At 44.2% G+C, this 12,709-nt stretch overlaps 1 protein-coding gene across 26 annotated transcripts in view; it reads right to left on the minus strand.

Moving 5' to 3' along the window:
• Positions 1 to 12,709, minus strand: part of PLAGL1 (PLAG1 like zinc finger 1) — a 187,546-nt gene that overhangs the window by 7,408 nt on the left and 167,429 nt on the right. The gene's annotated exons all lie outside the window — the stretch shown is intronic.

Below are 12,709 nucleotides of genomic sequence, written 5' to 3' on the forward strand. Positions count from 1 at the left end.
TGCACTCAAGTCCTCAGGGGTGAGGAGGCCAGCACAGTGTTTGGACGGGGCACGAAGCACACTTTCCCTTCCCCAGAGACCGCTAGTTCCATAGACACAGGATTAGCTACTTCAGATCATGACTTCAGGTCAGTGGGGGACTCAGTCGGCCAAGTCAAAGAAAAAAAATAACTCCCCTGTGCATTCGAATGTTTTACTGCTATGGAAACAAAAATCATCTCTGCTTATTCAAACCGTGGGCTATTCGTCTTCGCTCGTTGTTAGCACAACATACACTGTTTATCACACCTGTTTAAACTTCCACGGGATGAGATGAAATAATTTGTGTACATCCAAGTTAATTTGTTTGCAAGGTTACCAGGCTGAAGGTCTCAACTCTAGGATGCCAACAAAATGTGAATAAAGCTAGTTTAGCTCACTGATGCGGGGCCTGCGGAGGGGAAACAAAATATTCCCACGGAAACAACAGTGGGTCAAAGGCGTAGGTAGCATCCTCTAGTGAACTGTTTTCCTAATCTCTTCCCCTCTGCTTTATGGGGACATTTCCTCATTCCTGAGCCCCACCCTGGAGGGCCAACTACTTGTTCGCAGGCCACTTCCAGGAGGTGGGCCTGCTGCCTTCTCAATCTCAACCTGTCTCAAACCAAAACTGTCACCACCCTTCCAACCCGGGCCAGTCCCCCAAAGCCAGGCCCTTCTGCTTCTACCGGCAGACCATCACGTGAGGAGGCGGACGTCGCAGGCGGTCCTGAACAACGCAGTAAAACCCTGACTACCTAGAATCCTGTGCTTTTCTAGAGAGAGTAATTCTCAGGCAAGTGGATACTAACCTTTCAAGTGCCAATACTTAAAAAAAATCAGAGTACTATATGTTTACATTAAAAACACCCTGCGGTAGCTTTTGTTTGCAGACCAGCCTTTTCTGAGCTTTGCCAAGGAAGCCGAGCGCTGGGCGGGAAAGGGACCAATCACAGCAGGTCTTCAAGTGCCTGTTTCGTGCAGGCAGTCATTGACCGCCCGGTCTTTAGAGTTGCTCTTTATTGTTAAAAGTTAATTTTTACTTACCTTTTCACAATTACTTTCAGATTGGAAAGCTGGAGCCTAGCTAGGTGAAATTTTATTGTAATAACAGTGGAAGCCTCTTTAAACATACGAGCACATGTACACAGAGAAACTGACCTTCCTTTTCTAATGGGCCAAAACTTCAGCAAACTTCTTGTGTTCCTCATCAGCTAGCTCAGATGCTTTCAGTGTCTGGTCAGAGCTCACAAGGAGCCAGCACCAGGCAGATACCCCTTACTGAGGTGCCCCACCTGCCTGGAACCCTCAGAGCTGACGTGTGTACTTTGACCTGAAGCTTCAGCACTGATCCAAAGCTGGGACGTGGCCGTTCTCAGCCAGCATCTTGGCACCAAACCTTCCTTCTGAGGGCAGCACGCACATACCTTGTTCCTCTGTCACCAAGTGTGACTTGAACTGAGCCCCTCTCCCCCAACTCCTTGTGCCCTCACAGTATCGCTGTTCGTGCCCGAGGCCCTCCTCTGGGCATCTCCAACAACTGTGGCCACAGACAGAAGGACTCCTTCCAGGAATGCTATCCCGTGTGGCCGACTTTTTGCTGCCAGGTCTCATGATGTGTCCTACTTCTCATCCAGCCCAAGTCCGGCCGTAATACTGGCCCAGCTATAAAAGCCATAGAATTTATCATCATCATTAAATATACGCATTCACTCGAAATTGCTGTGTTCTTTCCAGGTCTATCACAAAAGATTAAAATGTGCGCACAGTATAAAGTTTGAAGTTCATCTTTTCCTTGTTCTCATTACAGCGGAACTCAAAATAGCACCAGTCCCTCAGGAGAAGAGCTGGCTTGGTGGGGGGGATTTTCTCTCCCTTCCACCAATCCCCTGCAGAGACACTTCTTTCAGCTTTGCTCACTAAATTCATTCCCCCCGCTCTTGCTTTATGAGAGATGACCAGTATGTCCCAGAGAACCTTCTGTGATGACGGAAATGCCACATACACGAGGGCTACTAAACACTCAAAATGTGACTCCGAGAAATTGAAATTTTGTTAAAAGAGCCCCATGTGGCTGGTGGTTGCTGTACTAGGTAGCACAGCTCCATTTCTCGCTCAAGGCTCTGCTTCCCTTTCCTTCAGGCCCAACTGTACTGCTGATTCACCCTCAGGTGTTTCCCTGAAGCGTGGGAGGGTGTATGTAGAACGAGTCTCTTGTTCTGTGAATACCCTGGAAAGACTCCCCAGTTCAGATTCTAGCCTGCCCATCTGTTCACTACATCTTGAGTGTGTTTCCTCATTTGTGACCCCACCTGATGCATATAATGGGCTGTTGGGGACAACCAACGGGAACAACAGGGATCTGAAATACGCGGGAATCTAAAAACACACCCCACAAATATAGGTTGTTTATGAAACACTGGGATTAAAAGTAGAAGCCATCAGCTGCACAAGTGGCCCAGGGTTCAAGCGGCTCCGCTATGGATACGAGAGAAAAACACACGTTCCCTCCCTCTGCATAACCCACCATCCGTTACTCACAGTGGGAGGCACACACATGCTCACACATGCAGAAAAGACCTATGACATTGCAGGTAAAAATTCGTACTCTGTTTCTCAACAGGTACCAACTTTGGCTGACAGCTTACCAACACACCAAGAATACAAAGGAAAAGTAAGATCTATTCAATTTAGACTTTAAAAAAAAGTACCTGCCCTTCAGCACTAAATAAAATTTTCCCAGATCCACTTTCCAGCCACTTCCCTAGATTCCAAAGTCCGACAGTCATGGACATCATTACCTACATTTTCCTTGGCTTGGCCCTTCAAAGATGTTGGTTATATAATCAGGGATTTTTAGACATGGCACATTTTATTAAACGTGACACACATATCCTACCTGTGTTCCCCCATGGAACTTTCAAAGAACAAATGTCACTTAAACATTTTTATACATACTTAACTTATTTCATGAATGTCTTTTCCCAAGACTTTGTGTGTTTTAGGTCTGTGTGTTAAATACACCTAGGCCAGTACTAAGTGCAAAGTTGATCCTTAAATGTTGAACTGAATTAATTGTGTGATAATGAACACTCTTTAATTTCTTCAGGAAGCCTTTTTAATGATGAATTCAAATTCACAAATGGTTTTAATGTTTCATTCACCATAACTGTGTATTTCATTAATGTGGACCTTCAAATATAAATATTTACACTGTTTTCATGATATTATCACAAACTCCTATAAAAATAGTCTTTCTCAACAGACTATAAATTCATTGTGGCTGAGGATCAAAGCTCAGCTATTTTTAAAAAAATAAACCGTGTGGATAATACAACGTCCCCCATCACCACGTACATGACCAGTACTGGCTGGCTGGCTGCCGCTGATTCCAATCTTTGGTTGAAACCTGATGCGCTTTCTGGCCACATCCTTAAAACAGACTTGTGATTAACTTTCTATTATCTGGCAAACCACCAACAATCCTAACAGACAACTGACAAAGGGATGGTCCTGATGATAGTCAGTCTATTCTGTGACTTGACATACAGATTGCATTTGAGTCTTAAATATGGTAATTTTTCAACACCTGTCACCCTGGAGAGATAGTAAGTCTTCCCCCAAAACATCTCAGGACATAATTTTCAATCCTCTTGATTCTAAAAATACTGAGTGAGTGATACAGATCTGCCAGTATGCCAAAGAAGGCTTGTGCCATCTGCTTCATTCTGTTCATGCTGATTATTTTGGGGATGAGTGAGGATCAGATTGGAATAAGAACATATATATATGGCAACAGCTAGGAAAGACTGTGTTCCCTGAGAGCGGGTGGTATACGATGGTAGAGGTCAGAGCACAAGTGTAGCTCTAGGATGTCCCCAGTGCTGCGTAACACAATCAGCTAATGGGGGACGACAAATGTTCTACAACATTCTCAAAATAAACTATGACTTCTGGCTTCTATTTCCATTGTGCCGAGTGACACAATGCAAGGCCCATTTCTGAGAGGAAACTGAATTTCCATTTTTAATCCTCTAACATGGGTACTCTAAGCTCTTTTTTTGACTCCATTCATCACCATTCTTTGTGGATAAGAAGGTTCTGCTCCAAACATTTTCCTGTGTCTCAGACTCCCATAACTTGGGATTGTCTTTATATAAATGTGTTAAAAAATTTATATAAATTTTATATAAATGTTTTTATAGAAATGTGTTAAAAACCAGTTTAACCAGTTTCTGTTTCCTTCTTATACTCACAAAACATGAAACAGCCAATCATGGAGCAGGGTAGGTGGAAGTTCATGGCTTATTTGGCTCTAGGAGCCCTCTAGAGAGGGTGCTTCTCTTAGTATCAGTTCTTTGAAGGACTTTGGTAGCAAGTTTCTAATATCAACAGAAAAACTATCCAGAAACATCAGCAAGATAAAATGATTCTCAGAACCCCTAGATAGTTACTTCTTACCACACACAAGCACCGTAAAATCTGGTAGGTATTGTATCTGAGCGAGTATGGCAGACAAGTTGGGGCTCAGTGTATGTCTAATCAGCAAAACAGGTGCTCACGGGGCAGGACTAACTTGGTTGAGGATAACAGATGTGAGGCCTTGGTAAGTACCTTACCAGATGGCCGTGGCTAGGTTTTCACTCTTAACTTAGAGCAGGGGTTTGTAAGTGGCTGTGAATTCTCTGAAATTCTGTGCAAGATCAGGAGGCATGCATATTGGAGTTCTTATGAGGAGAGGGACCAAAGCTTTCTTCAGATTTGCTAGGGATTCCAAGATTCAAACAGGTTAAAGGCCACTGACTTAGATGAAAACAGAAAACAAACAAACAAACCCTCTAGGTGCTCTTAACTCAGTGTGTTCACCAAGTCATTGAGATTTCCTAATCCACGGGCCATATATTTTGTGTCTTAATCACTGCATTTTATCAGGTTAAAGAAAAACCAAAAAAGATTCTATAATTATGTCCTTCTGAAATTCAAGTAGTAAACAACTTGTACAAATTTCATTTCAAATATGACTGTGGGGGAGGCACCTGGCCAGCTCATGTCAGTATAGCATGCGACTATTGATCTCAGGGTCTTGAGTATGAGCCCCACGGTGGGCACAGAGATAACATAAAAAATTTTAAACTTTAAAAAATAGATTAAAAATTATGACTACAGATGATAACTATCATGTAAGACAGGCCTGCCTTCTGCCTAAAGGGCAGACTACCCTCAAAATCATAGGGGCTCATTTGTCAGGACCTTGGAAGATCTTTTATATGAAAAATGTCTGCATGTATTTATCCTCAATAAAGTACTAAGATGTCATCACTGAAATCCACTAACACATGAGCTGACAGCACCTGGGATGAACTCAAGCTGGATCCACAAGGCGTGACGCCCTGCCGTGTCTGCACACCTCTTTCCTACAAAGGCTCAAAGGCAGCCAAGATGCAGGTCAACCCACTTGCTCTTTCCTTACTGTGCCACGTTCTGTCACGCCTCTGTGTTTTCCACACGATGCCCCTTCCTAGAATGTCCTGCCACTCCTGCCCACCTGGCCAACTCTTCCTTCTCGCCATCACTCCCAGGCAGAGGAATGAGCTCTTTGTCTGCTTGGGGAGATGGTGAACCTGGGAGGAAGCAATTAGAAAGTGTAGCTGAAACCCGGGGGGGGGGGGGGGGGCTTGGGCTAAGGAGGTTGTGGTGGAGATAGAAGTAGCTCACTGAAAACCATTGCTAAATTAGAAAGAGCAAAACTGGTTTGGTGAAAATCTACCTCCACAAAAAGTTCTTCTGTGTTCCCTCCAGAACTACTTATTCAACAGCCTATTAGACATCTCCACCTTAAGGCGTCTGAGACCATGTGTTCTCTGTGGCGGGAAGCACTGACTGCCCCTGTGTTTTGCCCTGGGGGGTCGCCACCCGCCACCTGGAGCAGTCGCCCCACCACCTGCTGAACAATCAGGTTTGCTGCCTGCTGACTTTTAAACCGTTACCTTGAGAGACTTAACTTTGTTAACTCAGTGACTAAGCTTATTTTCTTGGAAACAAGGCCTAAAATAAACAAGAAAGCCAAAGTGACTTATGTATCTAATATTCAGAGAGCAAAGTAATGAGAAAGCTCTCTGGTTGATTACACCACAGTTTTAGAACATCAAATCTATGCACTAGACAGAAAATGTCAGTAAGGACAGGGTGCGAACTTTCTATTTGCAGATAGTTGAGTAAGATCTAGTTAAAGATGGCAAATTGAATTAAGTATGTGGCTCCAGTCTCTCCTGAACTCTACTAAAACAGTATTAATGAGATTTTTCAAAAACACTGCCAAAGATAACAGAAGAAGAGAAAACTGCAACAAAATGCTGGGAGCTGGAAAGCAGGGAAACAAGCAATAACTGGCTTTGCTCTCCTCAGAAAGCTCAAACCTAAGCCAGTAATGAAAAGCTATGGGGCAACCGGATTTACCCTGCGGAACCCATCAAGAGACTCAGAAATGTGGGCACTAGGTAACTCTGGAGAGGAGGTGAGAGTGGGTATAAGAACAGAAAGAGTGGGAATGTCTGCTGGTGAAGCATGCAGCCCTCTGACCCCCTCCCGGTAGAGGGTCTGAGGGTGGTGCACTCTGCTGAAACAAGGGACTTCAGTGGAAGTCTGCACACTTGCCCTGTCTGGCTATCGGAACACTGGCGATCAGGCCCATCCCCTCCAGGAGACTGAGGGAGTCTTCTCTGGGAAAGCTGAGCAGCCCAAGAGAAAACTGATTACAAAGACAAATGGCAGTCCCCAGGTTTACCTGCATTAACCCACAACAAGCCCTATTTAAGTATACAAAGCTTCCATCAGCCTTTTAATGGCTCCACACATAAATCAGCAGACAGCTGAGGATCACCAGAAATCAGAAGAAAGCATCTAATAAGAAAAACTGACACACAATAAATAGAAAAAAGCAGTTAGGATAAAGATGATGACGACTCTATGGGGAAAAGAAAACTCCTATAAATAAACAACTATAAATACGAAAGAGAGAGATCCCTAAAAGAACTATAAAACACATACATACACACAGATATTTTCAAGAAAACAACAGAAAAGGCAGTAGCAAGGGCAAGACCCAGGGGCAGGGATTTGAGTCACACTTGCCGGGGGAGCATCTGAGAATCTACGGAAACTCATCTGATGATTCTTAGGCAACTTTATGTTTGCCAATGTGGCTTCTTTTGAGGGCACCTGCTAATTTTATGTGTTTGCTCCTCCTCATGTTCACTAGTGATTAACACCATGAAGCAACCCTTTATAAACCAGCTAATATAACCCAGAGACTAACAATAAAATCATTCAAAGCTTAAATGGTCAAAAAATGCAGTTAGACAAAAAACAGAAAAGAGGAGATTATTTTTAAGGTAATGAAACAGCTGACTATCTTCATCATATGATAAAGGTACCTATTAAATACTGCACCTTGTTAAACATTTGTACTAGAATGGACCTACAGTAAAGCTATAAAGAGATGAAAGATATAAAATTGGAAAGGAATAGATCTTTATTTATAGATGACTGTCTACACAGAACTCCAAAGAATCCACACAGAATAACAGAAAGTTCGGCAAGATACTTAGTTATAAAAATCAAAATACAAAATCAACTGTATTTCTAAATGCCAGCAAACAAATTATAAATATATATATTTAAATATATATATATATAAAATATTTATATACTAATTCAGTGAAGTGCTAGCAAAAATTCAACAGGTTCTTCATTAGAACCCTGATCATTCTAAATTTTTTATGGAAAAGGAAAAGTCCAAGAAGAGCCAAGAATTCCTAGCCTACTGGATCATACTCATCATCATACAAACAGACCATGATATCTCCCAAAGAAAAAGGTAAGAGATAATGGATAAGGTTTTTGTTTTTGTTTTTAAAGCTACCATAATTAATGCAGTATGACATACTAAGGCACAGGATTAGACAAGTGGACCAATCGAGTAGAATGAATAGCCAAGAAACAGACCCACCCTTATATGGAAACAATATATGACAGGGTTTGGACAGCAATCACTGGGGAGAGAATAGACTACTTAATAATTGCTTATCCATGTGGAAAATAAGGAAATTGGATTCCCATCATGCACCATATTAAAAATTCTAGACAGATTACAGGCTTAATGTTTAAAACCAAACTTTAAAACTTCAGGCAAGAATAAAAAATAAAAAAACATTTCACAGAAGGGGGAGCTCAGATAACTAATATACAAATGAAAATATGCACAATTTTACCCAGGTGAGATTTCTTGGTCCATCATTAAAACAATTTCCTTATACTTTTCTACTCCATGGGACTGCCTTTTTTTTTTTTTTTCCTTTTGCCACATACTTACCACATCTGACATTTTCTGTTTTATTTTTTAACAGCCATCCACCCACCCACAAAAACACACTGGAATGAAATTCAATTTTCAAACCAACCACATCGGCAAAATATTAGAAAGGCAAAACCAAATAATGCCTTGTGAGAGTGAGAGAGACAATATACAAGACTGGAGTCATGGACAGACATTCAAAGATGTTCTTCCTTAGGGATTAACACTCTACAAAGATTTATGCCTGATAAAAAGTGAAAATAATTATCAGAATTCAAGGTGGATAAAGAACACAGTTGTCTAAGTCATGATCATCTCTTGACTGAAAGATCAAGAGAGGTTTCATGGAGAAGCCAAAGTTAAAGCTGAGCCTGAAAGTTTACCAAGTGCTTAAGTGGGGAGGTGGTCTATTTCAGGCCAAGGGAATGAATCAGCCTAGGACACTTGAAAATAAGTAGTTCAGTATGACTGGAATCTGATGCAAATATGGGAGCACTGTGGACAAACAGGCCAGAAAGGGAGGCAAAGGCCAAATCATGAAGGTTCAGGGATATACTGCTTCATTCCACTAGGGTAAGGTGGGTTTTGTTCTAATACTTAAGTAGATTGACCAATCTATTTAGTCAAGGCTAGCACTAACTCTGAGTTTACGTGTTAGTGTGGAGTGAAGGAGGTGGAAAGAGAAGAGGTAGAAGGAAGTAGAGAATGCCAACAAAACACTGTCTCCACAAGAATGGGAAGAAACACTGGGAAGGACATAGCATAGGAATCTATCAAGAAAATGGAGAAGAGCCAAACCACAAGAAGCAAGGAAAACCCAGGACTGATACCAAGGCACTGGGCAACAGGAACTCATTATTAATAAGCACCAGACTTGTCATCAGATCATACTTTGTGACAATAATTACGGCAGAGATGTGGAAGATATACCGGAGAGTGGTGAGACCAGAGGTAGCAAGACCATCCTGGCTTCCGCCACATCCCCGAAGAGGTAACAGTGACCTGGAAGGAAGAGAGGGCAGGCTGAAAGGACACTTGGTAAACAGACTAGTTAGATTAGGATTTAGGTTAGGTCACAGGAAAGAGGTGTCTGTGGTGGTGGTGAAGGAAAGGAAGGAGGAGTCCCAGAAGAAAAGTCCAGCCAAACATGCGCATGGGGAGCTTAGTTTTTGACCTCTTATCCTTGCGCAGGGGCCCCGCTAATGCTCTCTGCATCGCTCTGGTGTGGTCTATGCGCCCTGCCTAGGCGGGCACTAGTTTCAGACCTCTTCAATCTAATGGTGCCTAATGGGCACGGAGGCCAGCGAGGAGACCGACGGCATGAAGGAGGAGCTGAGGCTCTTTTCTAGACCAAACACAGCGAATGAGACCCTTTGGCTACAGGGAAGTGGACACCATTCTGAATCTGGCTTCTGTAAGTGACTCTGTACGTTACTCGGAGCTCTACATGGGTGGCCTCAGATCCTGTCATTAAGCCCACATGCTCAACTTTGATCACCAATGTTTGTCCTTCCCAGCATCATTTGGTAAAGTGGGTTGTCCTGGGGGTGAGGAGGAATTTGTTTTCTTTATGGCAGGCTGTAGCTAAATCGATTTTCCCTTAGGATATCTATTCTGCCTTGCGGAACAGGGCGGAAGCAGGCTTGTGGGGACAAGTAATTCTTAGAGGTTCCAAGAGCAGAAGAAGCTTTCTGCTGCTAAATTCCCCTACTTCTCTTGAGTACGAGACTGTAGTGACAAGTCTGTGGTGATAAAAATAAGCAGAATGAGAATCTGCATTTAAAAAATGGGATGTATCAAAATAATTTCTAGATGGTTACAGTATAAAACAGGACCCCAGCAGCTCAAAACCCCTATTTGGTTGCCCCGTCTAGTAGGAGAAAGTAGGCTTTTTTACAGGTGGGAACCTTTCTTTGTCACAATGTGTTTAGCAGACTGAAGATCTATGTGACTGATTTAATAGTCAAGGCAAACCACGGAGTCTATATGGACTGGGGTGAGGAAGGTGGGAGGAGAAGAGGTAGAAGTAAGGAGAGGGCGCCTCTAAGCCCCAAGAAGCAACAGAAAAGGCAGAAACCCAGGAACACGAGCCTCAAAGGACCACAGAAGACCAAGAGAAGCCACACCACCCAGGGGAAAGGACTGCTGCCCAGGGAGCCAGGCTCCATCATGCAGAGGCTACTCCCTGAAGCAGGTCTGTAAGCACCCCCCCACACCCCGGACAGAGTGGAAGCAGAGGGGCTCGCCCAGCTGGGGCCTCCCCAGCCAGGGATTCCCTGTTTGCATACCTGCTCGGTGACAGGAAACACCAGCTTCCAGTCAATCTACTTAAGTATTACAACAAAACCCACCTTACCCTAGTGGAATGAAGCAGTATATCCCTGAACCTTCATGATTTGGCCTTTGCCCCAGAATGGGTCCCCCCGCACGATGCTGAGAGCTTCCATTCCCTCTCCCCACCATGTACATGATATTTTTAAGTACATTTAGGAAGGAATATCAAATGTCCACAAACAAGCAAAGCAGGCATGTGCATCCAGAGAGGCAAGTGTGAAGTCCAGGGCTGGTTCTCAAGTGGAGACAGAACAGACCTGGTCTCCCGGGGACCATTCCTGGCCCCCAGGTAGCACGGGGGGCGTGAGGGGCAGACAGCCATCCCGAAACCCACACGAGAGCCTCTGGTATAAGGAGATCTTCTAGTCATGAAGTCAGTGATGGGACTATCTTTCTGTGACGGCTGAAACGAGATCCCCCTCCTCCCTCCCAACAAACCCTGTGCCACTGGCCTTTAGGCCCTTTCAGGCTATGCTTCTCTCGCTGACAGCCAGTGATCTCTGTTCCCGGGGCCCTAAGAGTAGGGCGCCAGTGACCAAAACTTACCTAATTAGTGGCAGGGCCTATTGTCCTAATACGGTTACCATTCTAGGGAAAAGAAAAGCCTGGTCCCTTCCCAGGAAGTGTGTGAGGGTAAAGGCTCATACTGAGAAAAAAAAAAAAAAAGAAAAGCATACTAGTCACCCTGATGACAGGAAGCCAGGTCATGAGTTAAAAATCTCTTGAGGGAAACATAAAAGCTACAGGAGGTCTGGAAAAGATGCTCAAGACTTCGATGGACTGTTTGATTCTGAAACAACAGTATCTCTAAATAAATCAAGGCCTGCAAACAGAGAACACTAGGTCAGCAAAGTATCTCTGGGTGGCAGAATGAGAGAGGACTTCTGTTCTTCCTGTGTGAAAATCTGACACTGGCCACTGAGGCGAGGCTGGGCGTGCAGCAGGTGGGTGAGGGGGTCTGTGGGCGGGGGTGGGGGGAGACGGATGACACGCAGTGCATAGGGCGGCCTGCAGCGTCCCGTGGGCAAAGCCGGCTGGAAGGCAGGTGGAGGCTAAGGGGAGGTGCAGGAGATGGGCCTGGAGAGGAGGCGGGGCTGTCCCAGAGGGCGCGGGGGCCAGTGACAGCGAGGACGCGTCCATCAACAGATTCCTTTACACAGGAAAAAAGTGACAAGTACTCACTTACCCATCTCCCCCATGGACAACTCCCTGAGGGAACCGCAGGTTTAAGTACTGTCCTGAAACTCTACGTGGTTCTTTTTTACACGCAATGAGCCTGAGATCCAAAATCTGATTACTCAAGTGGACACGGATATAATTGGCAATTGGTAAATGACGACTTACTCTTTTTTCCCCCTAAGCTTTTTCAACAAATGAGCTTCCAGAACTCACTTTACTCTGAACTGTGTACACACTTAAGAGAAAAAAGTAAAATCGCTGCGCCTGTTCCGACGCTCAGTCCCCTGCTTCTGGAAGCACGGCGGCCCACCTCGGAGGGCACACGCCCTATCTATCAGATAAATGACTACCCAATGTCAGAGCGAGAATGTTCTCTTTGCCTTTCCATGCCACGTCCAATAGAGTCAAATGATGCTGACCAAATGGTTCATCCAGAAATACTTAAATTGAAATATAAAGGTATTTATCACTGGTCCTTGAAAATGACCCCAGTTGTTATTTTTTTTTTTTTTTCTTTTTAAGATGCTATGCATTTCATCAGTTTCCATTTTCAAAGGCAAGGGCACTGGAGAGACAAGGCAACTTGTCCCAGTTCCTGCATTGGCTTCCCTGAAAGGGAGAAAGGAATGTCGGGGGAAACGGGGGGCGGGGGGCGAAAGCTTCAGAAGAGAGGGCGCTGGCAAGCAGGGCTGCCTCTCCTTTTCACCTTAAGTCTTTTCTCTCCCCCCATTCACAGCTTTAGGTCCTTTGTTTGTTTAACAAACCATTACAATCATACCCAGCTCAATGGGGAGGAATGTGAACTCTCTAAGGAGCTGTCCTGGC

The sequence above is a fragment of the Mirounga angustirostris genome, unplaced genomic scaffold, assembly GCF_029215605.1.
Source record: "Mirounga angustirostris isolate CCGP_5_RB_7025 unplaced genomic scaffold, mMirAng1.0.hap1 SCAF_8, whole genome shotgun sequence".
In the NCBI taxonomy this organism is placed as follows: Eukaryota; Metazoa; Chordata; class Mammalia; order Carnivora; family Phocidae; genus Mirounga; species Mirounga angustirostris.